At 37.9% G+C, this 25,049-nt stretch overlaps 1 protein-coding gene across 1 annotated transcript in view; it reads right to left on the reverse strand.

Moving 5' to 3' along the window:
- Positions 1-25,049, reverse strand: part of LOC134674747 (homeotic protein proboscipedia) — a 75,879-nt gene that overhangs the window by 3,090 nt on the left and 47,740 nt on the right. The window lies entirely within an intron of this gene.

Consider the following 25,049-nt stretch of genomic DNA (forward strand, 5'->3'; position numbering starts at 1 on the left):
CTTTCTGTAGGTACAGTCGACGTTAAAAATATGTTTACACTTTTCGTCTTATTACAAAGGAGTAAGGTGCAAAAGTGTATAATACATATCTTTGACGTCGACTGTACCTAAGAACACGCCTCAGAACACACGATCAAACCTTCTTGGCACAGTCCGTACCATGTTGTCGGCACGCAAGCGTGGGATTGGGACTGAAGTTATTTCCCGTCCCTTATTCAGAGGACTACATTTCAAAATATAAAACAATTCAAGGAATTTACGTTCTAGCCAAATTTCACCTAAAGCGGTTCAGTTGTTTAGCCATGAAAAGACGACAAAGAGGCAGACAGAATTACTTACATATTTATAATAGTTCTAATGGTACAGTTCTAATGGGATTTATAGTCATAAAACTGATTATTTTTGACGGGTATTCTTTACTACTTGGCTTGGCACCGACTTCAAACATATCAGTTGGTAACGCATAGACTTAAAAAGGATAATATTTTATTTCATCCTTTTTGAAGTCGGTTTTTCTTTTTTTTGTAAAAAGTTTTTATTTTTCCATTTTTAGTTTTAACGCATTGTTAAGAGCGCGACGCATGAATGAAAAACATCATCATGATTAACACTAAATTCGTGTAGTACCTACTTTACTAAATATGTAATCTGGAATTTTCTCGAGTCCGTCTGGGAAATTATAATTCCTGTCACTACACTAAATCCACCCTCCGCCCCGCCACTGACCCAATCCCTCAACCCCCCCGATCACTCAACCTCATAGCGTATCAACCCCTGATCCATGTACCCCTCAGCCCTGAACCAGCACCCCTTCAACCACCATTACCCGACCCCTTAATCCCCGACCCCTTAACTCCTAACCCTAACCCCGATTAGTAGCCTTACCACCTTACCAAGAGTTTGACATTGATTTATTCGCTAGCGTGTGTGTAACTTACTTTCTTTGCATCTCGCTCGTACCTACTGGCATATTAGTGCGAGCGAGATGCATATAAAGTAAGTTACGAAGACGTTAGCGTCGCTAACTTAGCGAATATGTCAATGTCAAACTCGTGGTAAGGCTACACTTGCACTACATCAAATTGGCGGTGTTCGGAAGCAACTGCTCGAGTTACTTTAGAAAACACCGAAATCACTTTACACGTGCCTTTAAAAACTGAGGAGTTCCCTCAATTCCTCATGGATTCCATCATCAGACCAGAACCAAAAATAATACGGAAACACCTTGGAGGCAACTCCTTCCAAACAAAACAAGAATTACTCAAATCGGATCACAGGTGCCGGAGTAATCGCTGAACATACTACATTTAATAAATCATCATCATTATCATCAAAACAATCGTCATCATCAGGTCTACTTCATCAAAGTGGTGGTTTTCGGGAGAAAATGCTCGAGTTGCTTAAGAAAACACCCAAATCACCATGCATGTGCCTTTAAAAATTGAGGAGTTCCCTCAATTCCTCATGGATCCCATCATCAGAACAGAACCAAATTAAAATGGGACCAACTCGGAGGTAGCTCCTTTCAAACAAAAAAAGAATTACTCAAATCGGACCACGGATGTCGGAGTAATCGGTGAACGTACATAGAAAAAAAAAAAAGCCACAACCGAATACAGAACCTCCTCCTTCTATGAAATGGAAGTCGGTTAAAAACGACATAATTCTATTCAATTTTTTTATACTTAATTATTATTTATTACTTAATTAATTCAAATCAATCATTTATTTATAAAATCTAATATACCTACAATTTAGACGCTTACGAAGAGAGCAAAAATAAAGAATCTATTGAATCTAGATTTAATTATTTTTTTGCTTTTTCTGCTCGCTTCTCGTGTAATTTAGAACGCCAAAAAGCTCTAGATTAGATTATAGATTTTAGCCTGTGAGAAAGTTCGGTTACATATGAGAAAATAAATATAGGTACTAATAGTTGGTCAAGCAGACCTTGTCAGTAGAAAAAGGCGGCAAATTTGAAAAATGTAGGCGCGAAGGAATATCATCTCATAGAAAATTTGAATTTCAGCCTTTTTTCTACTGACTAGGTTTGCTTGACCGTCTACCTATATCTATAGTATAATAATTGGTTCGTATTGTCCCGAATGCGGACGCTGTCGTTGCAGAATTGCTGGCACAAGTGAAGGGGGACTGCATAAATTAGAACAACATTACTAAATTATAAGTTAACTGGAGCCGAAACTCGATAGCCTCTGGTCAGTGGCCGAGTGCGGACAGTTGGTTACACAAGTGTTTCAACGCATTACGTTTAGACGTTAATTAAATTAGTGTTTTAATACAATTATGGATCAGACTTGTAGCTATATTTTATTGCCATAAAAACAATTTTATATTTTGGGTTATAGTTAGGTGTAGGTATAGAGTAATATAGCAAGATTACAATTTATTACAATTAATACTAATATTATTAATCACGGTGCTCTCTGAATATCGTGTTAAAGACAGGCAAAACTTCCTTATTTAGTTGTTCAGTGTTAATCAAATTTCGTAGCGCTACGCCGTAGTCATTAGCCGAGGGCCTACCACGTAAACGAAAATCAAAATTTCGGTAGGGCCTTAAGTACCTACTTATATATTCGCTGTTTGACAGCGAAAACCGAAGACCACAAATAGTAACGTTTGAGCTCTACATAATATTACTACACATTGCATGTGTTAGATAAGCAGGACTTTTGAGCGTGAGCCTGTGCAGGGGACGGACACGAAAGATGCAAGTTGGTAAGTTTTTGTCGTGTAATAGGGCCGCATAATTCCGAGAGGCTCGTATAATGTTCGCATTATCGCGGTCCACTTCCGCGCCACTGACCTTTCGGGAAACTTCGGTTTGAATTCTGCGACAAATCAGTGGTCGTACTGGTCGCTATAAAAAGGCAACTTGTAATTTGGGTAGTAAAACTGGTGAAAAACTTATAACAGGACCTTCGATTTGTTTTAAATGTGCATAGATATGTCAAATTTTCGTTGGATTTCAGGCCCCTCATTTCCTCTGAGCAATACAAATAAATTATAAACGAATTTATTAAATGAAGTAAATACATATGAAGTCTCAACATGCGAAGGCGTTTAAATTCGGGCGCAAACCCAGCAGTCCAGGTAATAAATGACGTGTTACAGGCTTGTTTAACCCTCGGCAAGATTTACGGCGGATTAAGGGTCACTACATCACTTAAGTCAAGAGTCGCCGTGTCCGGCGGACACCGGGGTGAAATGGAATGTTATTGAAATGTTTTTGGTGCCGTTACAATTTGCATACGTGCTTTTTCTTGATATTTGTATTTACTGGTTTTTTGTAGTATAAAGACGGGACATGTTAATATATAATAAACAGAATATGCAAAACAATAGCACATATAGGTACGCTAAATTGAAACTATCCTAAAATAATAGATGAACAATAAATATAAATATAAATAAATAAATAAATATTTTAGGACATTCTTACACAGATTGACTAAGTCCCACAGTAAGCTCAAGAAGGCTTGTGTTGTGGGTACTCAGACAACGATATATATAATATACAAATACATACTTAAATACATAGAAAACACCCATGACTCAGGAACAAATATCTGTATCATCATACAAATAAATGCCCTTACTGGGATTCGAACCCAGGACCATCGGCTTCGCAGGCAGGGTCACTACCCACTAGGCCAGACCGAAATATGTAGTATAAATACAGAATATTATATTTAATTTAACATAAAGACACAGTCAGCTCCCAAGATCTAGCTAGACTAACACAGCTACATAATAAATCTCAGACAATCGATATTGTAGAAAATGTAGAATGTGTGATATGAAAGTACCTATATGCAGTCAAGGTATTTTTTTGACCTACAAATTTTAAATGGCAGGGAAAATTAAACCAATTTTCCAAAGTTCATGTATATAGTAGTATACCCTATAATGGACGTGGAACCAGTAATGGGACAAAAAAACATAATTCCTCTAAAATAAGTATCTAAAAGTAGTTTATAAACACTGGCTGTATATTATCATAAATAAGAGTCCTAGAGCTGTTTCAGTTTGAAGTTTCATTAAATTTGGTTGCTTTTTAAGAAATTGGCGTCAACCCAAAAGTTGTCGTGTCACTGAAAAAAAATACCACTACGAATTCTTAACAACTTCGCTAAGAGAGGTGAGGTAATTTATTAAATTTTAATTAATTAATACTTGATGAAAACTAGAATGTGTTTTGTTAATTGCATTTACCATGAGATAAGGTATACAACACACCTATGTTGTGACTCCACAGATGTAAAAAAATAGTGGTATTTGGCCCAATCCCATTATAGGAGCTATAAAACTGCGTACCTCCTATGATGGGACAATTGACAGAATGATGCTTGCCATGCCATAATTTCATGTTTAAATAATACAGAAGTAAAATGTAGTTACGAAATATGTCAATCAGGAGGTATTGTCGGACTTCGGATAAATTAATATCGTTTTTCTAAACTTTTATTTAACTTGCCCTGTTAGTTAGTGTGGGTCCAATCTTGGTGGAATTTGAGCCACTTTACGATTTCCGATTCAGTTGAAATTTTGTGTAAGTATCTAATTAAGTATGCAAATCGAATGATAATGCAATATTATGATAACATGGACCTAATCTGATGATGGAGACAGGTGGCCGTGGGAACTTTATCGCAATAAACCCTAACTAATTGTGTTTGGGTATATTAGAATTGTCTCGATGGATCTAATACAATAATAATTGGCTGTGGAAAGAAAAATACATTCAACGATAAAAGCTTATACCAAAAATTGATTTTTTTGCCGTAACTTATTCCCCATTTCAATATTTTATACTGTTAGAGCAATGTCCATTATAGGGGGCCCATTACTGGATCCACGTCCATTACCGGGGGCCCATTACTGGAGCTTTGGTGTCCATGACTGGAGAAAAAAAGCATAGTTTTAATTTGTTAAATGTGTGGAAACTAATTGCAGTATCTTTGGTACAACACGCCTAAAACATGAAAGACGGATAGGACTTTCACCTTTTAACACGCTAAGCGGTATACCATTTACATGTACTTATAAGGGAAATATCATAAATACTCCAAATTTCCTCTTAAATGTCCCATGACTGGTGCTGTTACTATATATATCCAATCGCTATTAAATGCGACCAAACAACGATTCAATAAAGCAACCTACGAAACAAAAGATTTCCGACAAAGACGAATGTATCGAGCCCAACAACAGACCTATTGCTACAATTAAGTGTAAACTACTCGCAGTGCGTGGAGAAGAGCCGGAGGCAAGTTGAAATAATTAATCAAGAGCCGGTAAAGGATTAATTAGTGTTGGGCAGTTGGCGGTCGACCCATTAGAGCGATCGACGCCCCTCGCTCTAAATGTCGTGGCCACATTTGTATTGCACCACGTATTGGAAGACAGTCATTGTAATGTTTGTAGACAAGTCTAATAGTCGGAATCGCGCTAAAAGATATTCGCAGTCATATTATTTACAAAAAACGCATGTGACACAGACAGACGGTGTACCCTTGTTTTGCCGACAAATTTTTCATCGAATATTATTTCATCGACAACGATTCATCGAAACCTTAGTACTAGTAATATTGTTTGGCGTTATTTTGTTACATATACTATTTATTTCAATTTTTCTTACTGCGTAGAAATACTATTCAACGAATATTACTTGATCGCTGATTCTTTTCAAATTATTTTAATTGGCACAACTACTAAACATTGCAATTAATTTGTTCGACGTATTACTTTAATACATTTTTATATGTCGTACTACCATTTATACATTTTTCTGTTGTAAAAATTTTAGGTTTCGGTTAGGTTAGAACTGCGATCCCACACAGAAACGAACGGCTATCAAAGTCGGTTTAGGTTAGGTTAGAACTGCGACCCCACACAGAAACGAACGGCTTTAAAAGTAGGTTTAGGTTAGGTTAGAACATGTGACCCCACACAGAAACGAACGGCTTTCAAAGTGGGTTTAGGTTAGGTTAGAACTGCGACCCCACACAGAAAAGAACGGCTTTCAAAGTAGGTTTAGGTTAGGTTAGAACTGCGACCCTACACAGAAACGAACGGCTTTCAAAGTAGGTTTAGGTTAGGTTAGAACTGCGACCCTACACAGAAACGAACGGTTTTCAAAGTAGGTTTAGGTTAGGTTAGAACTGCGACCCCACACAGAAACGAACGGCTTTCAAAGTAGGTTTAGGTTAGGTTAGAACTGCGACCCTACACAGAAACGAACGTCTATCAAAGTCGGTTTAGGTTAGGTTAGAACTGCGACCCCACACAGAAACGAACGGCTTTAAAAGTAGGTTTAGGTTAGGTTAGAACTGCGACCCCACACAGAAACGAACGGCTTTCAAAGTAGGTTTAGGTTAGGTTACAACTGCGACCCTACACAGAAACGAACGGTTTTCAAAGTGGGTTTAGGTTAGGTTAGAACTGCGACCCCACACAGAAACGAACGGCTTTCAAAGTAGGTTTAGGTTAGGTTAGAACTGCGACCCTACACAGAAACGAACGGCTTTCAAAGTAGGTTTAGGTTAGGTTAGAACTGCGACCCCACACAGAAACGAACGGCTTTCAAAGTAGGTTTTGGTTAGGTTAGAACTGCGACCCTACACAGAAACGAACCGCTTTAAAAGTAGGTTTAGGTTAGGTTAGAACTGCGACCCTACACAGAAACGAACGGTTTTCAAAGTAGGTTTAGGTTAGGTTAGAACTGCGACCCCACACAGAAACGAACGGCTATCAAAGTCAAATATTACATATTGAAATAATTTTATGAGTAATAAAATGTATTAAATGCAATCCAAAATGAAATAAGAAAACCCGTAAAGAAATACCACGATATAAACTATACACGAAATAACTCGAGTGCCAATTAATAGTCCCAGATTTAAATTTACTAGTATCAATTCTTCGACGCAATGACTTGTCGATGAAATGAAAATACTTGAAACGTTGTCTTCGAAATAACATTCGATGAAATGTCTGTCGGCAATTCAAGGGTAAACCCAGACAGACACTATACCACGTTCGGTTTTTACGTAATACCTACTAGAAATTGAAACAAATAAAAGATCGACCTAGAAGGACATTAATAACTTGCATCTTGCTATGATAAGCTGCCGTGCTGCCGTCAGGTACTAACTGAGCTATAGTTAGATTATTTTTTTAAAAACGTGGTCGCCATAGTCGTGAGCAAGTTGAACTCGTATCTTGTATAAACATAACATAACATAACACATAATATCAGCCTTCAGCGCGCGTGTAAAGGTGGCATACACGGCCCGCCCTGACAAAGCACCAAACATTTATTTTGAATGTTGCTGCAACGGAAAAGTTACCGAAGGGAGGGAGATTTTGCTGAGAAATATTACGTTATGAGGTGTGAAAGGCATAAATGTAAAAATTCAATATTTCTACGAGCGAAAAGTAAATTTTTCCTCAATTTTGTGACGTGAACATTGCCGTTACGACTCGTGAACGGTATAAAATGATTACTGGGATTTAAAGTGCTTATCATCGCAACTGGCTCAGGTGAAAGCATCTCCTTGTGATACAAGAGACTTCAAGTGGAAAACTACATTTACTCGTATTTCGGGTGTTTTCTTTATTAGATCGTCTTGGAATTTAGTACCTAGGTACTTATTTTGTGAAATAGTTGTCTTTTTTGATGACAAAACTTTGCAAATATTGATTGTTCTGACATGCAGCTGCATAATGTAAGACATTGTTGTACGAGTAGTAGGTATTACGAAACAACAGCATATCTCCGCTTTGACAAGCGTCAATTATCGCTCAAGAACTAATTGTGCATTTAATTGTGTATTATGTGCGGGAGAGCGGGGACGGCGTATAACTATGCTCTCTATATGATTTTGGACACATTTTGGAGCGGGTTGCCAGGCTAATGTTGAGCTATATTTAAGAAAGCGACCGTAGCACAGTAAAGGAACTTCGACAGATTTTTAGAAATCAGCGTAACTGTCACAATGACACGACAATCGATCACGCCTTGTTTCCGATTAGCTGTATCGCGGGATTGACGTAGTCGCATCAATTATAAGCGGCTTACAGGAGACAGATGTAAGACGTTCAATTTCGCGGGGCCGCTATCTGCGGCGCATCTGATGCGGTGAATGCGGCGGGTTGCCTAAGACGCCTTAATACTGGTTGTCTCTGACCTTGGGGCTGTAAATGGAAGGGTGAGTTCACTTCTCGAAAAGAAACTCTAGGTCTACAAACACTCAATTTTTAAATTAGTAAGCATCAAATCAGTAGACATTAGATATTGCAAAAAAAAAACAAAAATGTAGGTAATTGAACAAACCAAAAAGTTAAACATAGTTTCTCATATCTACAGATCAAACTATACCTATTCCATAAATTGCATATAACTTAGAATGCTACATTATAATACATAGAAAGTTCGCAATAAATCCAGTAATCGCGGCTGCTCCACCTTCATTATTCTGCAGTTATATTTTGCATAAAACGCTTCTGTTCTGCATTAATTTGGAATTAAAGTTAAGTGGTGGGTATGCCGCCATACTGTGTAGGTACGAGTGTGTGTGTGTGCCTCTACTCGTTGCATGGCGTCCATCATGTTTTAGTTTCCACTTGAAGATGAAATCAACGATTACATATAAATAATAATAAATAAAGGGAGATAAAATATGTTTAGGGATATTTGCTGAGAATCTAAATGAGCAAATCAAATACAAAGATAGCGATTGAGAGTTTTTGAGGGCCTACCGCGGACATCGAAATTAGTTATCTGCGTCTTTATCGCTCGAATATGCAAGAAAATAACGAAATTTCGCTTCTCGGCAGGCATATTGATTCTTAAAGGACTCTAAGACTTAACCACCCCACGAGATGATAAAAAAAATCAAACAACCGGCTATCCACTTGCCTATAAATCAATGGGTAACTTAATATTAAAGAAATTATTGGACTACAATAAAATATCAATTGAAAATTAAATTTACATCATTTTTCTTTACTTTTGTCGAATTAATATTTCAATACCTAATCGTCACTCACTACATACATTACGATGCAATTTTAATGGACGGACGAATGTATCCCGACCCTTTCAGTTTTCCCACAGATGGCAGCACTTAATAAGTTGAAACGTATCGAACCTTCGGCTAGTGCCCGAAATCCATTTGCTTGATACAGAAGGTTATTAAAAGTTGTCCCCGGGACAGACAGGCGGGAGTTTGGACGAGTTTGACAGCTCCCCGGGACCCCGGTTCGATTCCGTCGACGAGAAAATTTCATTAATCCCGTATTAAAAGTTTATTTCCTAATCGTGTTACGGGCATTCGTGTTCCTGTAAGTTTGTCATACAAATTTTGTAAAAAGGTATTCATTATTCGAAGGCACACACATTATATTTATAAAAAAACATACTTTACACGTTGCAACCAATTGAAAAAAAAATCCTGTTCTTTCAAGCCATCTACAGCAGATACCTACACTAACGTCCTCTGTCCATAGTGTCCATCATTATCGAATGTCGCTACATGTGCATTATGAAGTGTATATATTGAGTGTTCAAGCAGTTCAAGCTTCATTCGGAAATGGAAATCGTCATAATAGGCTCGTTTTTATAGCTCTTGATTTTGAAGACCTAATTTTTTGCTCATTTCTTTGCATTAAAAACATCGACCTTTACTATTAGTACGGCCATAAAGGCGCCACGGAATATGCAAAGAGCTTTAAGACTGGCGGCATTTAATTGCCCTTGAAAGGGGACAAAAAATAAACGGTCGGGGACGTAAATAACGGTGCACTTTTCATAATCGCAATTGTCGCCCGGAGAATATTTAGAGCGCAGTAAAGTGCGGGGGAAGAAAAACCCCTAGTCGTAACAGATAACATGATGTTATAGCAGATATATTACTCTCGAAATATGTCAAAATGTGTGGTATAGTTGCGTATGTCACGTGATAAAAATATTAAAAAAAAGAGTAAATTTCGTGATGCTGTGTGCATAAATGTTATAGAGTCCGGTTAAGCTAACTTTGCATTGACTTCAAAAGAATAAAGTGCGGGAGTGACATTATAAACGTAATTTTTTCATAAAAATTGGACATAAATGATGACATTGACACACATCGTCATTGCAAAAACCATGCAGAGTTAGCTTGGTCAGACTGTATAATCCGAAAAGCAGTGACAGACGGCTCGATTCGGAAAATGATTTCTACTAGACTTCAACAAGTTACGATATGGATAATTTAAAGATATTTGTAAGATAGATACGTCAAATTTGACGTTTCCGCGATTCTGGAGGTCCTCTTGAACGATTTCGACAAGTTATGACATAGATATCCAAGTCACATCTAGTCGATATCTAATGTAGATCTAGTTGAGCTCTAAATCGTCTCTAGATCTTGTGATTATCTCGAAATTCGAATAGGCTTGAGAATAATTATTAGAACTACAGCTCAATTATTCCAATTTCCAACGTGGGAAACATTTTGTTTTCACATGCTGATAGACGTGGTTAGGTGACGGTAACAGCTGCAGCAGTATCTGCTTGACCTTTAATAATCTGCGGTTGGGGACACTTTAAACGGCTTGCACAAATTCAAATGTCGTTTAAAATATTTAGGTATGCAATGTCTTTGCAAACACGACCTTCATGCAAACGACTAAAATAGTCAGTCAATAGGCAATAGTCAAAGACAGTGGGAACTTGCCAAAAGTTGTTGCTAAATGCAACTATGCGATGCAAGCAAGGTTGAATTGGTTATTGCAGAATAATATTTCAAAAAGCTTAGTTATCAATAGTTTAACGATGTTCGTAGGTTTTCACCTCCTCAATTCTCATGTTTGAATCTTTGGGTTTTTAAGTTTCAATATTACAGAGTATGAAATTTTCTGAAGGGTAGAAATCATGTCATATCATACGACATAAAACGTCAAAATCTAACGAGTATAATTTACGTGTCCAAATTGAGGAAAAACCTTGAAAATTACTTCAATATACACTCAGCGTCAAAAAAATCGCACATCTTAACATTTTTCTTTCAAGTGGAGTTAAACCTTATATTATATAAGGCAAGATAAGACTATGGGACCTTATTTGAAAGGTTATGAAACCCTCTATTGGAAAATGTCGTAAAATGGACGATCTACTCCATACAAAAAGAAAGTTTTCAGGAAAAACGAATCGACGTGTATTCAGGTTAAAATTGCAAAGAATAAAAACAGTATAAAATCAACAGATTCAGAAAAAACAAACTTAAAACTAAACTCAAAACCAAGTGCTGCCTCCTCTTGCCATCCGAGTAGTTTCCATGTGATCAGTCATGACTGTCATGAGTGCCACGATGCGTTTTTGAGGAAAGTTGTTCCACTCCTCAATAATGGCGTTTTGAAGCCTGTCGAGAGTGGCAGGAGCAGGATCAGACGACCGAACCCGCCGGTTTAGCTGATCCTAGTGATGTTCGATTGGGTTCAGGTCAGGGCTCCTTGCTGGCCACGGTGATCCCAACCTCCCACAGTTAGTCTCACACAACCAACACAGTGTGACAGCGGGCGTTGTCATGCATAAACTGGAAGTTGGGTCCAACAAAACCATCATATGGGATCACATGCTCCTCCAAGAATACCGTTATGGAACGCCGAGCAGTCAGGGATCCCTGGCTGTGACCACCTTCAGTGCGGGAAATGCACAGGAGATCAGTTTACTCGACGATCGAAATGCCGCCCCAGAACCTGCGAGATCCGTCCCCTAAGCAGACGGTTTCTTCAGTGCAGGCTTGCTTAAATTGCTCTCCCTGCCTCCTATACTCCCCCCTGCACCTATCGTTGGTGTAAAGGCACACCCTCGTCTCATCGGAAAAGAGGACATTCCTCTATTATTCAAACGTCCAATCTTCGTGCAGTCGGCAAAATTGCCTCCTGGCTATTCGATGCTATTGCTTTAATTGGGGGCCTGTAGCAGCTCTACGGGGCAACATCCTCTTCTCTTCCGGCTTTCTTCCGACCGTAGAGATGCTTACCGCTGTTTTTGGAGCTGCTTGAAGCTGTTGCTGCAGCTCAACAGCCTCGGAGAAACGGTTCTGCAAAGAGTTCGATACAATGTACCGGTTGTCTCTAGCGGTAGAGCAGCGTTGTCTTCCAGATCCAGGCCTCCTGATGTAACCACTCTACGCACTCGGAAACCGCTTATGTTAAATCTTTCAGCAACTTCTTACTGCCATAGTCTTGTTTGCAGCAGTGCCACCTCTTGAGCTGCTCCTTCTGGCCTGGTATCCATGTCCAAGGGTTTTTTCTTGCTGTAACGGTTCATTAGTAACCTCAGTGACTTCTGCAGAGCGAATAAACCGTAACTAACCTTTACCCTCCATTTTATACCCGTCCCGGATTGCACAACAACGGACCGATTAAAATTGGATCTCGACCCTTTTTTAAACAAAACGCTTATGTTCGGCGATGGTTGCTTTTACGGACAATGACGATTTATCTTCTTAAAGTTCATTAATTGCGCTTTCAAATGATACCAATATTGATAAGGTACAATGCATTAGATAAGAGCTATATTTGCTTGAAACGATTTTTTGGCGAGGTGCGATTTTTTTGACGCCGACTGTATTTTGCAAAACCTAAAAATACCTTATGCATGTGTGAATGCATGCCTTGAGTAGGTACAACTGTCATTTGTTTTATTTTTGAAACGAATAAATACATACAGGTATTTGTACAAAAACTATACTTACCTAAACTTTTATGTTTTCAAAAATTTCGCAGTCAATAAAACTAATGATAGAAACCTCAAGATCGGCTTACCGCATAACCCCCGAAGAAGCGGTGGAATAAATTTTATTTATCAAATAAAAGGATGGCGCGGTCGTTTTTCACCGCGGGACATTATCGCTTCTTTTAATTATTATCCCGCCAATATTTTATGCGACGTTCACTATGTTTCTCCATTTAAAACACAGGAGTCTCTCTTGCGGTTTAAATAAATAAAAAATATTTGGTAAAAACCGAAGAAAACTGTAGTTGTAGGTGCTAAGACGACATTGATTTTGTATCATGAAATATTAAACATCTTCGTATGTGTTCATTTATTATTTAATATAATCGTAATTTTTGTTGTACAAAAACAAGTCAAAAAAAAATATATTCATTTATTTATATTCTATTTATTTACATTAACGCAAACGTATAAAAAACATTTAAAAAACCTACCAAAAATATTATTACCTACGGATTTTCAGTTTTGCAAACTCCTAGGTTGGATAGGTATGTCATCGTTTTTATAATCTACATACCAGTATAAGAAATAAATATAGGTATACATTATACATACACAACTAAGCCTATAAGTATTAAAAAATTGTTAACATTGTACATTTATTTTATTCCAAGGCTATAAAATAATTATCTATCCTTACGTTGCACGTTTAAAAAAACAAAGTAACGTTTTAATTCTACTATTAGAGCCTGGGGCGGCCCCAGCGGCCGAAAGGAAATGAAGGAAAAAAGCGGCGGAAGCTGCGTCCCCCTCGCCCCGGTCTCCCCTCCGCTTGTGGCTTTTTAAATGGAAATTTATTGTTAAACACTTCGTCAATGCTCCAAGTAGCAGGTTTAAGAATTTTATTTTACCTAGTGCCGTATTGAGGATCAATGGGGCCTCTTGTTTTGTTTATTGCGGCGTTCGGTTTTGGTAAATGATGATGATTTTTTGAAGGAAGTGTATATACAATAAAACAAATAACATACAGGCAGAAATTGATTGCGAAGAAATTAATAGTCTAAGAGAAAAACTAGTTCTTGGATGTACACACTGTTTCAATAAACCTTGAAGTCAATAAAAACTTTTTACAAAAAAAAGAAAACCGACTTCAAAAAGGATGAAATAAAATATTATCCTTTTTAAGTCTATGCGTTACCAACTGATATGTTTGAAGTCGGTGCCAAGCCAACTTTTGAAGCATACCATGATTTTGGTGCGATTCGATAAGGATGTACGTTGGATTGCCTTACAATGAACGTACTTTCTGTAGGTACAGTCGACGTTAAAATATGTTTACATTTTTCGTCTTATTACAAAGGAGTAAGGTGCAAAAGTGTATAATACATATCTTTGACGTCGACTGTACCTAAGAACACACCTCAGAACACACGATCAAACCTTCTTGGCACAGTCCGTACCATGTTTGTCGGCACGCAAGCGTGGGATTGGGACTGAAGTTATTTCCCGTCCCTTATTCCTTATTCAAGGAATTTACGTTCTTGCCAAATTTCACCTAAAGCGGTTCAGTTGTTTAGCCATGAAAAGGCGACAAAGAGGCGGACAGAATTACTTACACATAATAGTTCTAATGGTACACTTCTAATGGGATTTATAGTCATAAAGCTGATTATTTTTGACGGGTATTCTTTACTACTTGGCTTGGCACCGACTTCAAACATATCAGTTGGTAACGCATAGACTTAAAAAGGATAATATTTTATTTCATCCTTTTTGAAGTCGGTTTTCTTTTTTTTGTAAAAAGTTTTTATTTTTCCATTTTTAGTTTTAACGCATTGTTAATAGCGCGACGCGTGAATGAAAAACAACATCATGAGTAACACTAAATTCGTGTATCTACTTTAATAAATATGAAATCTGGAATTTTCTCGAGTCCGTCTGGGAAATTATAATTCCTGTCACTACACTAAATCCATCCTCCGCCCCGCCACTGACCCAATCCCTCAACCCCCCCGATCACTCAACCTCATAGCGGATCAACCCCTGATCCATGTACCCCTCGGCCCTGAACCAGCACCCCTTCAACCACCATTACCCGACCCCTTAATCCCCGACCCCTTAACTCCTAACCCTAACCCCCGATCAGTAGCCTTACCAAGAGTTTGACATTGATTTATTCGCTAGCGTGTGTGTAACTTACTTTCTTTGCATCTCGCTCGTACTGGCATATTAGTGCGAGCGAGATGCATAAAAAGTAAGTTACGAAGACGTTAGCGTCGCTAACTTAGCGAATATGTCAATGTCAAACTCGTGGTAAGGCTACACTTGCACTACATCAAATTGACGGTGTTCGGAAGCAAATGCTCGAGTTACTTTAGAAAACACCGAAATAACTTTACACGTGCCTTTAAAAACTGAGGAGTTCCCTCAATTCCTCATGGATTCCATCATCAGACCAGAACCAAAAATAATACGGAAACACCTTGGAGGCAACTCCTTCCAAACTAAAAAAGAATTACTCAAATCGGATCACAGGTGCCGGAGTAATCGCTGAACATACTACATTTAATAAATCATCATCATTATCATCAAAACAATCATCATCATCAGGTCTACTTCATCAAAGTGGTGATTTTCGGGAGAAAATGCTCGAGTTGCTTAAGAAAACACCCAAATCACCATGCATGTGCCTTTAAAAATTGAGGAGTTCCCTCAATTCCTCATGGATCCCATCATCAGAACAGAACCAAATTAAAATGGGACCAACTCGGAGGTAGCTCCTTTCAAACAAAAAAAGAATTACTCAAATCGGACTACGGATGTCGGAGTAATCGGTGAACGTACATAGAAAAAAAAAAATAGCCACAACCGAATACAGAACCTCCTCCTTCTATGAAATGGAAGTCGGTTAAAAATGACGTATGCCACTTGAAAGGATAGGTACAAAGAGCCAATAATTAAGGATATAGTAAAAGAGCCCAAAATAAATAGATTTAAAATCAGTCTAAAAAGGTATCTCCTGAATACTCTATAGGGGATGTGTTACCCTATGGTGTATTCAAGATATACCTACCTATTTCAACTACGAATGTAAACCTATTCTAATTTTTAAATTTAATTAAGTATAGTATTATAGTATACTGAGACTCCACAGTCAAACTAAATGTAGTTTTGTGGAGCATTGTATGTAACAATAAAGTTGTACTTTTAGTATAATAAATAACTAAAATAAATAAATAAGTAGGTAGATCTAATTAAATATTGTTATAGATATGTACCTACATACGGTAACCCGCAGCATGAGATAAATTAAATGCATAGCTAGATTTTTCACATAATGTTACCGTACTTCCAGAGCTGTTCTGCTATGTATGTAATATAAAAGTCAATAAAGAGAGTAAAACCACAGCGAGCATTAAGTTCGCTAAGTCAGAAGCATTCAGTTCAGTTAAGTTGCAATTGGCTCTCCGCATTACTCAGCGGGGTAAGTGAACTTTCAAAAGTCAGAACTCTAGTTAATAAAATTTACTTCAACCAAAAGCTGGCCGCTTTCCCCACAATTGAAAAGAGCGAGGGGCGATAGGGCACTGTAAAAGTTAAACCTAATTGCCCTTAAGACATATTTTTAATTTCATTGCTCCTCTCTTAGTGTTTACGAACTTTGGGCTGGAAGGGAAGGGTGTAACTGCCATTTTTACGAGATAAGGTCACGATATTCCAAAGTCTGAAGTATTTTACCGGGCATTAGGAGCTTAGAAAGATTTGTTGAGATTTATGTTTGTTTTAATTTCTTTTAAAGTTTTGTATTGTAGGCATGTTTATCCGTTAGGAAATTAGATATACATAGGTACCTACTTAAACACATCTAATCTACATATATACCTATTATTTAGACTAGCATAAAATGTTTATACATATTGGTAAGAAGAAGTTACTGAAGGTGTCATAAGAATATAACAAATACATAAGAATTTATGACTAATGGAGGTACTTACATACATTACAATTTTTTTTCCAAATCTTAGTGATATTAAATTTTGATATTAGAGTAAACTTAGATAATAATATACTGTACATTCTGCAGCAGAAATTACCTTATAATTTTTAACAACAAAGTTGTGTTCAGATCATTTGGAACATCTAGCCCACTTAGGTTATGTTATGCCCTCCGGTCACTTTATTTTGTGTTGTTGCAAAATGTGTAAAAAAAGGAAGTACCTTGTCTTTTCGGACTAATTACATCAAACGTTCTTTTCTAAGTCCGGCGGGGCGCGCCTCTGCTGCCCTGGGCCATGAGAGCACGTGGCACAAAGCGGTGGCCGGTAGCCATCTCCTTTGTACCGTCTTCCACATTCATTCAATCTGTCATTTCATTTTCATAAATGAATCATTCTTCATTTGAATTCGGCTCAGAATTGTAAGATTTTTTCCTTGGCCGCTGACCTGCCCACCGCGGGGGTCGTGCGATGACTGATGATATTTTAATGGTTTATTTTTCTTTAACATTCTTATCACCAACTATTGTAGTTGCTGGCCGCAGACCGCATAAAGACGGTTTTTTTTCTGCCCGCCGCGTCTGGTTAGTAAAGTTATTTATTCTTGAAGTTTTCTGAGCGTGCCCATTATTTCTTATCGATGACATGCAAGGCAATCATTAGTTTCGTTTTTCAGTATCGATTCAATAAAGAAAACTAAGTAAATATTTATTTAACCTGAAATTGTAGGTATTAAAATGATTGGTCTATTTGAATTCTTTACTTATAAAAATTGTACTTTTTGATTGACTTGTGTTGCTACAGCACTTAGGCAACGAAGTTTTATTATTTTATTCGGCCAGGAAATCTAACGTAGATCATGAAAAGAAAATAACTGTGCTGCGTTTCAAATCAAATCAAATGTGATAATCATTATCGTAAAGTAATTATTTATGTTCTCTACAGGTCGCAATTCTCAACGGATCTCGTGAAATTTTGTGAGCAGGTTCGATGATTAAATATTTTTTGTCGATTCCGTTTTTGGAAATTTTTACAATGGCGGAGGCATGGACGTTCGCGAGGTTTACAGTTCAGTAAAGTAATAGGATAGCGGTAGTAGGTAACGTAATAGGATACTAGATGACTAGATTTGTCAATAACAAATATAGTTAATGTACCAAACCGTCCATATATTCCCGTTAACTTTATTTATAGAGCCACATTTCTAAGTAAAACATCTACGTTCCGTAAACGGCGTGCCTCAGTCAAACTGTCAATAGATGTCGCTGACAGTTCTGATGAATGAGCATGCGCCGTTATGCGCAGGAGTCATTAGCGGGGCGAGATTAAAAGGAACAATCTGACTACTGTCCGCGGACAACGGAACGGAAGTCTATACAAGAGTCGGTATGGAACGTTTCATCTATTTTCACTTCATTTGTCTTGAAATTAATAGTAACCGGTTAAGTAGCCGGGTTGCGGAGATGAGTAATTGTCATAGGTTAAGTGGCTATAATATAGCTAGCTTTTACGAATTTACGATTTGCGTGGGAACTACCTAGTATGATTTAAATTTTAACGATATTTTTCAATTGATATTCTAAGACTGAAAGTATCTCTACTTGGCCAGTTTTCAACGAGGCAAGAAGTGGTCCTCTTTTATACCATTAAGTAGGGATGTTTAACTATGTTTTATACATGTGACTTCTATTTATTAGTAGTTGCTTCAAAAGCCGCACATTTTGCATGTGCAATTATTATTTTATTCTCATGCAATTGTAAAATAAATAATTATTTTTAATATTTATTATATAAACTTTCCTGGACTTAAAATTATTTTATAACGGTAAATATGTCGGGCTATGACAAAACATCGTTCCATTTTTTGCCATTTGTAATTGATTGGAATCAGCGTCCGCTAGAGTTAGACCAAAGAAAAGTCTGCAGCGATTTTCATAGCCCACGCAGTGCAAGTGTTATTTTAAACGTCAAACTTCTATCAAATTATGACGTCCTTATAAATAACATTTATTGGTCTCATCATCATCATCATCATCATCTCAGCCATAAGACGTCCACTGCTGAACATAGGCCTCCCCCTTGGACCTCCATTCGTACCGGTTGGAAGCCACCCGCATCCAGCGTCTTCCGGCGGCTTTAACAAGGTCGTCCGTCCATCTTGTGGGTGTTTATTGGTCTAACTCTAAGTAAATACTTACTTTTATCGACATCTATAGTACTTTTCCATCTCATGCGGCATATGTCGTGGCATTTGTTTTAAAATCTGAATAAGCAATATCCGACGCTGTTTATTATAAGAAAAGTATTTTCTGTGTTCTAAATTCGACGGGTTGTCGATTGACGGGTACGAGCGTGAGGGCATGTCCTACACGAATTCTCTCGATCTGTTTATAGAATCAGTGTTAAATATTGCTAAGTAGTATCTACATGCTTCAATGACACCATAGATCGATCGATATATTTAATTTTAAATTTATTTTCCCAAAAGTATGGTACATTTTAAACTTTATATTAAGTTCGCCAAACTACGTTTGACGGCGAAATGATGCATTCATTTTCAACGTTAGTTTTCTTACGCACAATATACCTAATGTTCAATAGATTACGTAACAAAATTCATTTAAAGAAATAACTACATTAACCTATTATTTAGGTTACAATTAAAGCTTTAATTTTATCTAAGAATTCTAAGAATATACATGAATTGTACCTATGTTCAATTTTATACATTTATGACTAAGATGGTCAGTTGGTCGCCTCTTTATCGTCTGTCACCATGCCTGTCGCGTTCCAACAAGTGAGTAAGTGCGAAAGTGACGCATGAGCGCATGACACGACAGGCTATAAAAACGCGACCATGCTATCGTTGCTGATTTCAAGAAACTCAATTCGATTTACAAGCGACTATTATGTGGAGGTAGCTTATATGAATAATAAAATAATACAAATACCAACATATACGATATTAGCTACACACCTGCTACAAAACTTTCATTGTCGATAAATGTAACACTGTAAATAATTCGACATGCTAAAGCTAAAACAAAACGTCAAATCAACAAACACTGTAAATAAAGTGTCGTACCATGCTGCGCGCGTCTGTCCGCGCCTCGGACGTCGGATGCGACGCTTATAGCACGACAATTGACAACGGCTGATAGCGATACACGTGTCGCATCGACTTGACGACACAAATGGATACTATTGGGACATGTTGTTTCAAACGAAAAAACCTCGTGTCGCGTCGTGTGAAAAGTCGATGTCGGGTCAAGCTGACAGGATTTGTGACAGAATGTTGTTTAAGGGGGTCTCTATTGTTTCCCATGAAGTTTTAAGTCATAAATAATAATGTATTGTATGTTCACATTTTCGTTAGTTTACATTTGGTTTTTCTCAGAAACGCGTAACTTTTCAGGATTGCCACAAAACAAAGCTAACCTAACCTATCTATAGGACCTACGAAAATCCTGCAAAGTTAACGGTTTCAGAATTATGATTAATGATAATCTGACAATACATTACATTACGACTTTCAATAATTATGTCAAACAAAGGGACCCCCGTTTAAGGACTTGGATGATTTTATTATCGAATTCAGTCCGATATAAATACGTCGATAGCGAATGGCAGAATTGGATTCCTTGGCCCAGTAGGTCATTCACATTCAAATTTGAACTGTCTATAGAGCTCATAAAAATGTAACTACTATTTTTAGAGGTCGTACCGACCTCGATATGTCGCGAAGAAAGTTTTTATTGCTGCAAATAATAGGATTCATAAAGGGCGCGGGTGTTCGGAGTTCGCATGATATCGTATCGTGTGGAACTTTGCCGAAATTTGTCGCAACTTTCATCGAGCTGGGTTGGGAACTATCTGCGTGTCGCTTACAGGGTTATGATAAAAAAATATTCGAAAAAATTGGAGATGATACCATGTTTCTTTACTGAAATCTTCGAGAATCATTGACCGAGATTTCTTATATGGCCGAGCAGTGCGCGACCATAAGGTTTGGTTCCAGAATGGTAAGATGATGGCCGTCATGTTGAATTTAAATTATTTTATTATATCAATGTCTGAAATAATCGTCAGCCCAGTGGCTATTTCTTGCATCCTTACACTTTAGGTACTAGGTACCATTACTTTATTAAAGCACCAACTTGCAAACTATTAAGAGGGCCGTCGTTTAAGTGGCCATCAAAGCGTGTTTAGATGATAAGTTCTCGAAGTATGCTTCATTAAGGGTGCATGTGCCGGTGACGCGGTGTCCGAACTCGGCCCGTTTCGCGCAAGTGTTGCCAGTGTTTAGGGATGGGGGACGGGAATATTCCCAACTCAATGGGAGACGTGGGAATTTTCGCTACCTACATAATATACTGTATAATACGCAAGCCAATATTTAAATAGGTACAATAGAATATCAATGATTAATTACTCTTTATGTCAAAAACCTTTAATAGGTATACATATATGTAATACAGGAAACGAATTAAATTTATAAGGTTTTACAGGGGGCCTCATAAACAAGTGATGTTTTTAACACTTTCAACCAGTAAGCAATCAGTACCTATCGGTTTTAAATACAACGGATATTGGTTTTGTGAAAAGGTTAGTGGAGGGGAAAATACAAGCGACGCCAGCGTACAATATGGTGGAAATATGAACTTTTATAGGACGACATCTTCATAGCAGCTGCCAATTGTCAAGTAATCAATATGTTCCACTCCCACGCCCACTAGGGCGGCGCTACAGTCATGCAAATTTTATGTAATATCGATATTTAGAGAAGAAAAAATTAAAAAACATAACTCAGATGTTTCCATGTTATTATGGCATTTAACAATCTCTATAAATACTTTATTTCAAATAAACTATCTATGTATAACATATTGAATATAAAATAACTTATTAAAATAAACTAAAACTACAAAGAAATTAAAATTAATACTAAAATAAAAGAAACTTACCTATAAAATAAAAACCTAATTATAAAAAGAATACCCCCTCTAGCAGGTCCGCCTGTGGCATGGTACCCATTACGCTGGCGGCGTTTCCTCGCTGAACCGCCAGGGCGATTCGTTGCGAGAAATACGCGCCAGCTCTGGGATCCCCTGTGGCGTCAATCAGCCGTCCCGACAGGGCCCTCACAAAGGCCTGCATGTCGGCTGACCAAGGGCCCAGTGTCTCTACCGCGAGCGCCGCAAACTCGTAGTCCTTAAGTAAGGACGAATATTTGCGGCGCTTGAGAACCTGGGCCTGGTCAGCCGCGCCGCCGGCCTGGGTGCGGGTCGCCTGGATATGGGACTGTGCGAAGGTATCTACGCACGTTGCGTCCCACACCAGGGCCCTACCTAGTTTCCACGGCACCAATGTGGCCCCGTCGGGGCGCTTGCCATCGTCCCTCGCCATGCCCGCGGGTTCGAGAATCGCAGGCACAGAGGCGGTGGCAAGCGACCGACGGACCAAATCATTAATGGTACCGTGGCGAAATAGGCGGCCGGCGCTTTTGGGGCATGAAAGGCCATGTCGGCCCAGCTGATCGACGATTTTGCCACAGGCGCAAGTGTGAGGGACACATATTTTGGACCCAAGCCTTAAGCATATAGCTATTCTCAAGCTACTTGGGTCCAAAACGGTGCCTATTTGACGGGAAGGGAGTGCTCGTAGCCAATGGCCCGACTCGGGGGCTGATACGGCTAGAATTCGGGCACGTTCGAATCTCACGCACAATCTCTTATTTGGCGGATGTTCCCAGGAACGGTAATGTTCCCACTTCGCATCCCTAGTTTCGGCCATGGAGTGGACTGTCCGAACTTTCCTCCTGAATATTCCTCTCGCGCGCGGCCACTTGTTTATAGCCATTGCTGCGGTAAATTTAGTCCCGGTTTTGCGGGTTCGCAAGTTTCCGTGAATGCCCTCTTAACTGTCGCCAGATAAGATTTAGATGCGGTGAAGGAGTTAAATTTTAGTAATAAAGCGAGGGGAAATTAACTTTATGCGCTTTTATGTGGCGTATGGTGCCTTTTGGGATAGCATTTTTGACGTTGGGTTCTTTTTGACCAAAACTGCAATTAGGACACACTTAATCTGAACAAGAATGTTTAAAGCTAGGATTAACTACCTAAACTTAAAACTTAATTGATCAGATAAATTTACATTTCGTTTAACAATTTTAATGATATAGGTACTATATAATTAATTAATTACCTATTAGTAGAATATCCTTTCTGCAGGTTGTGTTTGTCTATAAAATTACGCCACGGTTGTTGTGTTGTGGATCAAATATTTTTAGAAGCGCAAAAGAGTAATAGGTATATAACATGGTTCATGATCATCTTAAAAATTTGACAAACAGTTGTTATTGGTTTGTCCCTATCTATCATTTTCAAAGAGAGAACATTTAACAATAGGTTGCTAATCAGTTTTATGAATAAATGTGTAAATCAGTAAGAATGATTTCTTGTTGATACGAGTACATAGTTGTATAGGTTCACTTACTACAAAATCCTCCAAAATTGATTTCATTTATAAACCCGCCTGTCATGTAGGACCGAATACATCATAATCTATAATATAACTAATATTTAAACACAAAGTTAGCGACAGTGTTTTGCTCAACAAACAAGAGTTTAGGGGTTCGGTAGTCCATGACACAACACACAGTGGGTGTGGCAGAAGGTTGTAAGTTGGCTTGGAATCAGATTGAGATGGGACCTTTTAAATCAGGGCTGGAAGGGCGGTAAGTGCAAGTCACTGGTATCAATATCAGGCATGCTCGACGGCTTTTGTTTCAGTTTTTGCCGCGGGGTTTAAAGTTGCGAGCTACTGGACGGTTAGCTACTGTTTGCTTAGTTGGAAGTTAGGATAGAAACAAGTCGCATATTTTAAACTTACGTAGGTTCACTGTAGCATTCTATGTTATTAAAAATAAATATTTAGATTTAAAAAAAGTTAAAAAACATTATTAAGTAGGTACCTGCCTCTCTTCCATTGATAATTTAATAAAATGTACCCGTCGTCGAATCGTTTAGTTACTCATTCCTGCATATTAGTATTTTTTTTCTGTTTTTTTATTTTATGTTATATTACATGTGAAATCAATATAATTTTAAGATAGGTACGTCACTCGTAGTTCGTACCTATAGGTAAGTACATAAATTGTTAATGTGAATGAATTTCCATCAGTGTTTTAATTTTCACGTCCAACTGCGTGCGTGGACTCTCACGAGCTCCTTGTAGTCTAATGGCAGTCTACAAAACATTGCTTGAATGATACCGCTATTCGAGTAGTAGGTAATCAACTAATCATACGTATCTACATATTGAAGTATGTATAAAGATTATTTATTTGTAGATGCATGATATTAGCCAATAACGCATCTTCTTGTTGTGCTTATGGAAGGTACCTTATTGAAAATATTCCAAACTATTTTTATGTCCTAAAATCTAAAGTTTTGAATTTTTTAAATTCTTTGTGGTATCGACAATAAAACAGGTATCTATCTGTATTGTTTGAATGGATTCTTTTTAATGCAATTTTTGGCTAAAATTGTATTTATTTATGCACTTGTTGGTCAAACACAGTGTGTATGTACTGCAATAACATCGGGTAAAGTTTGTATAGTAACTATGTACTGCGGTAAAATCGGATAAAGTTAGTGTAGAATACAACAATCTACTGTAACCACCCAAACCCACGTTTCTATTCATCTGCTACGGTATTTCTACAATACTTTACAATAGGTAGTGAATGTTGCGCGGTAGGCGCGGGCCAAGGCCCGTTACATTTGCATGGGGTACGGTCGGCACTATCGCCATGTAAGTACTTATTGTACGGCTTTAAAGTGACATTCCATTTCCAACTGCAGCTGCAATACTGTTCATTTTCTATGGAAATTGACAATGACAGCGACGCGTTTCCATAGTAATATGAACAGTATTGCAGCTGCAGTTGGAAATGGAATGTCACTCTAATGCGGCCAACAGTTCTGTGGCGCGACACATTCCTCATAGATTACATGTTTTTTTGTGGTTGGTGTGCTTGGAGACGTGAATACGAGAAATGCATTTACAGTTGAGAAACCGGTCTATCACTTATTTTGTTCTCTTATTTGTTCTTACCAGAAAATTAAAGATAAGTAGCTATTTAGATTTAAGCTAGTTATTAATTTCTTTTAGTTGTACCACTGTATATATATTGTATGTAAATAAATGATTTGTATAGTAGCTAATCCAAATTTAAGGAGGCCCTAAAGGTTTATTTGTTTTAGCATTGAAGAATAACTACCGATTAAAAAGAAAAACAAAAC

Source organism: Cydia fagiglandana, chromosome 2, assembly GCF_963556715.1.
Source record: "Cydia fagiglandana chromosome 2, ilCydFagi1.1, whole genome shotgun sequence".
Lineage (NCBI taxonomy): Eukaryota > Metazoa > Arthropoda > Insecta > Lepidoptera > Tortricidae > Cydia > Cydia fagiglandana.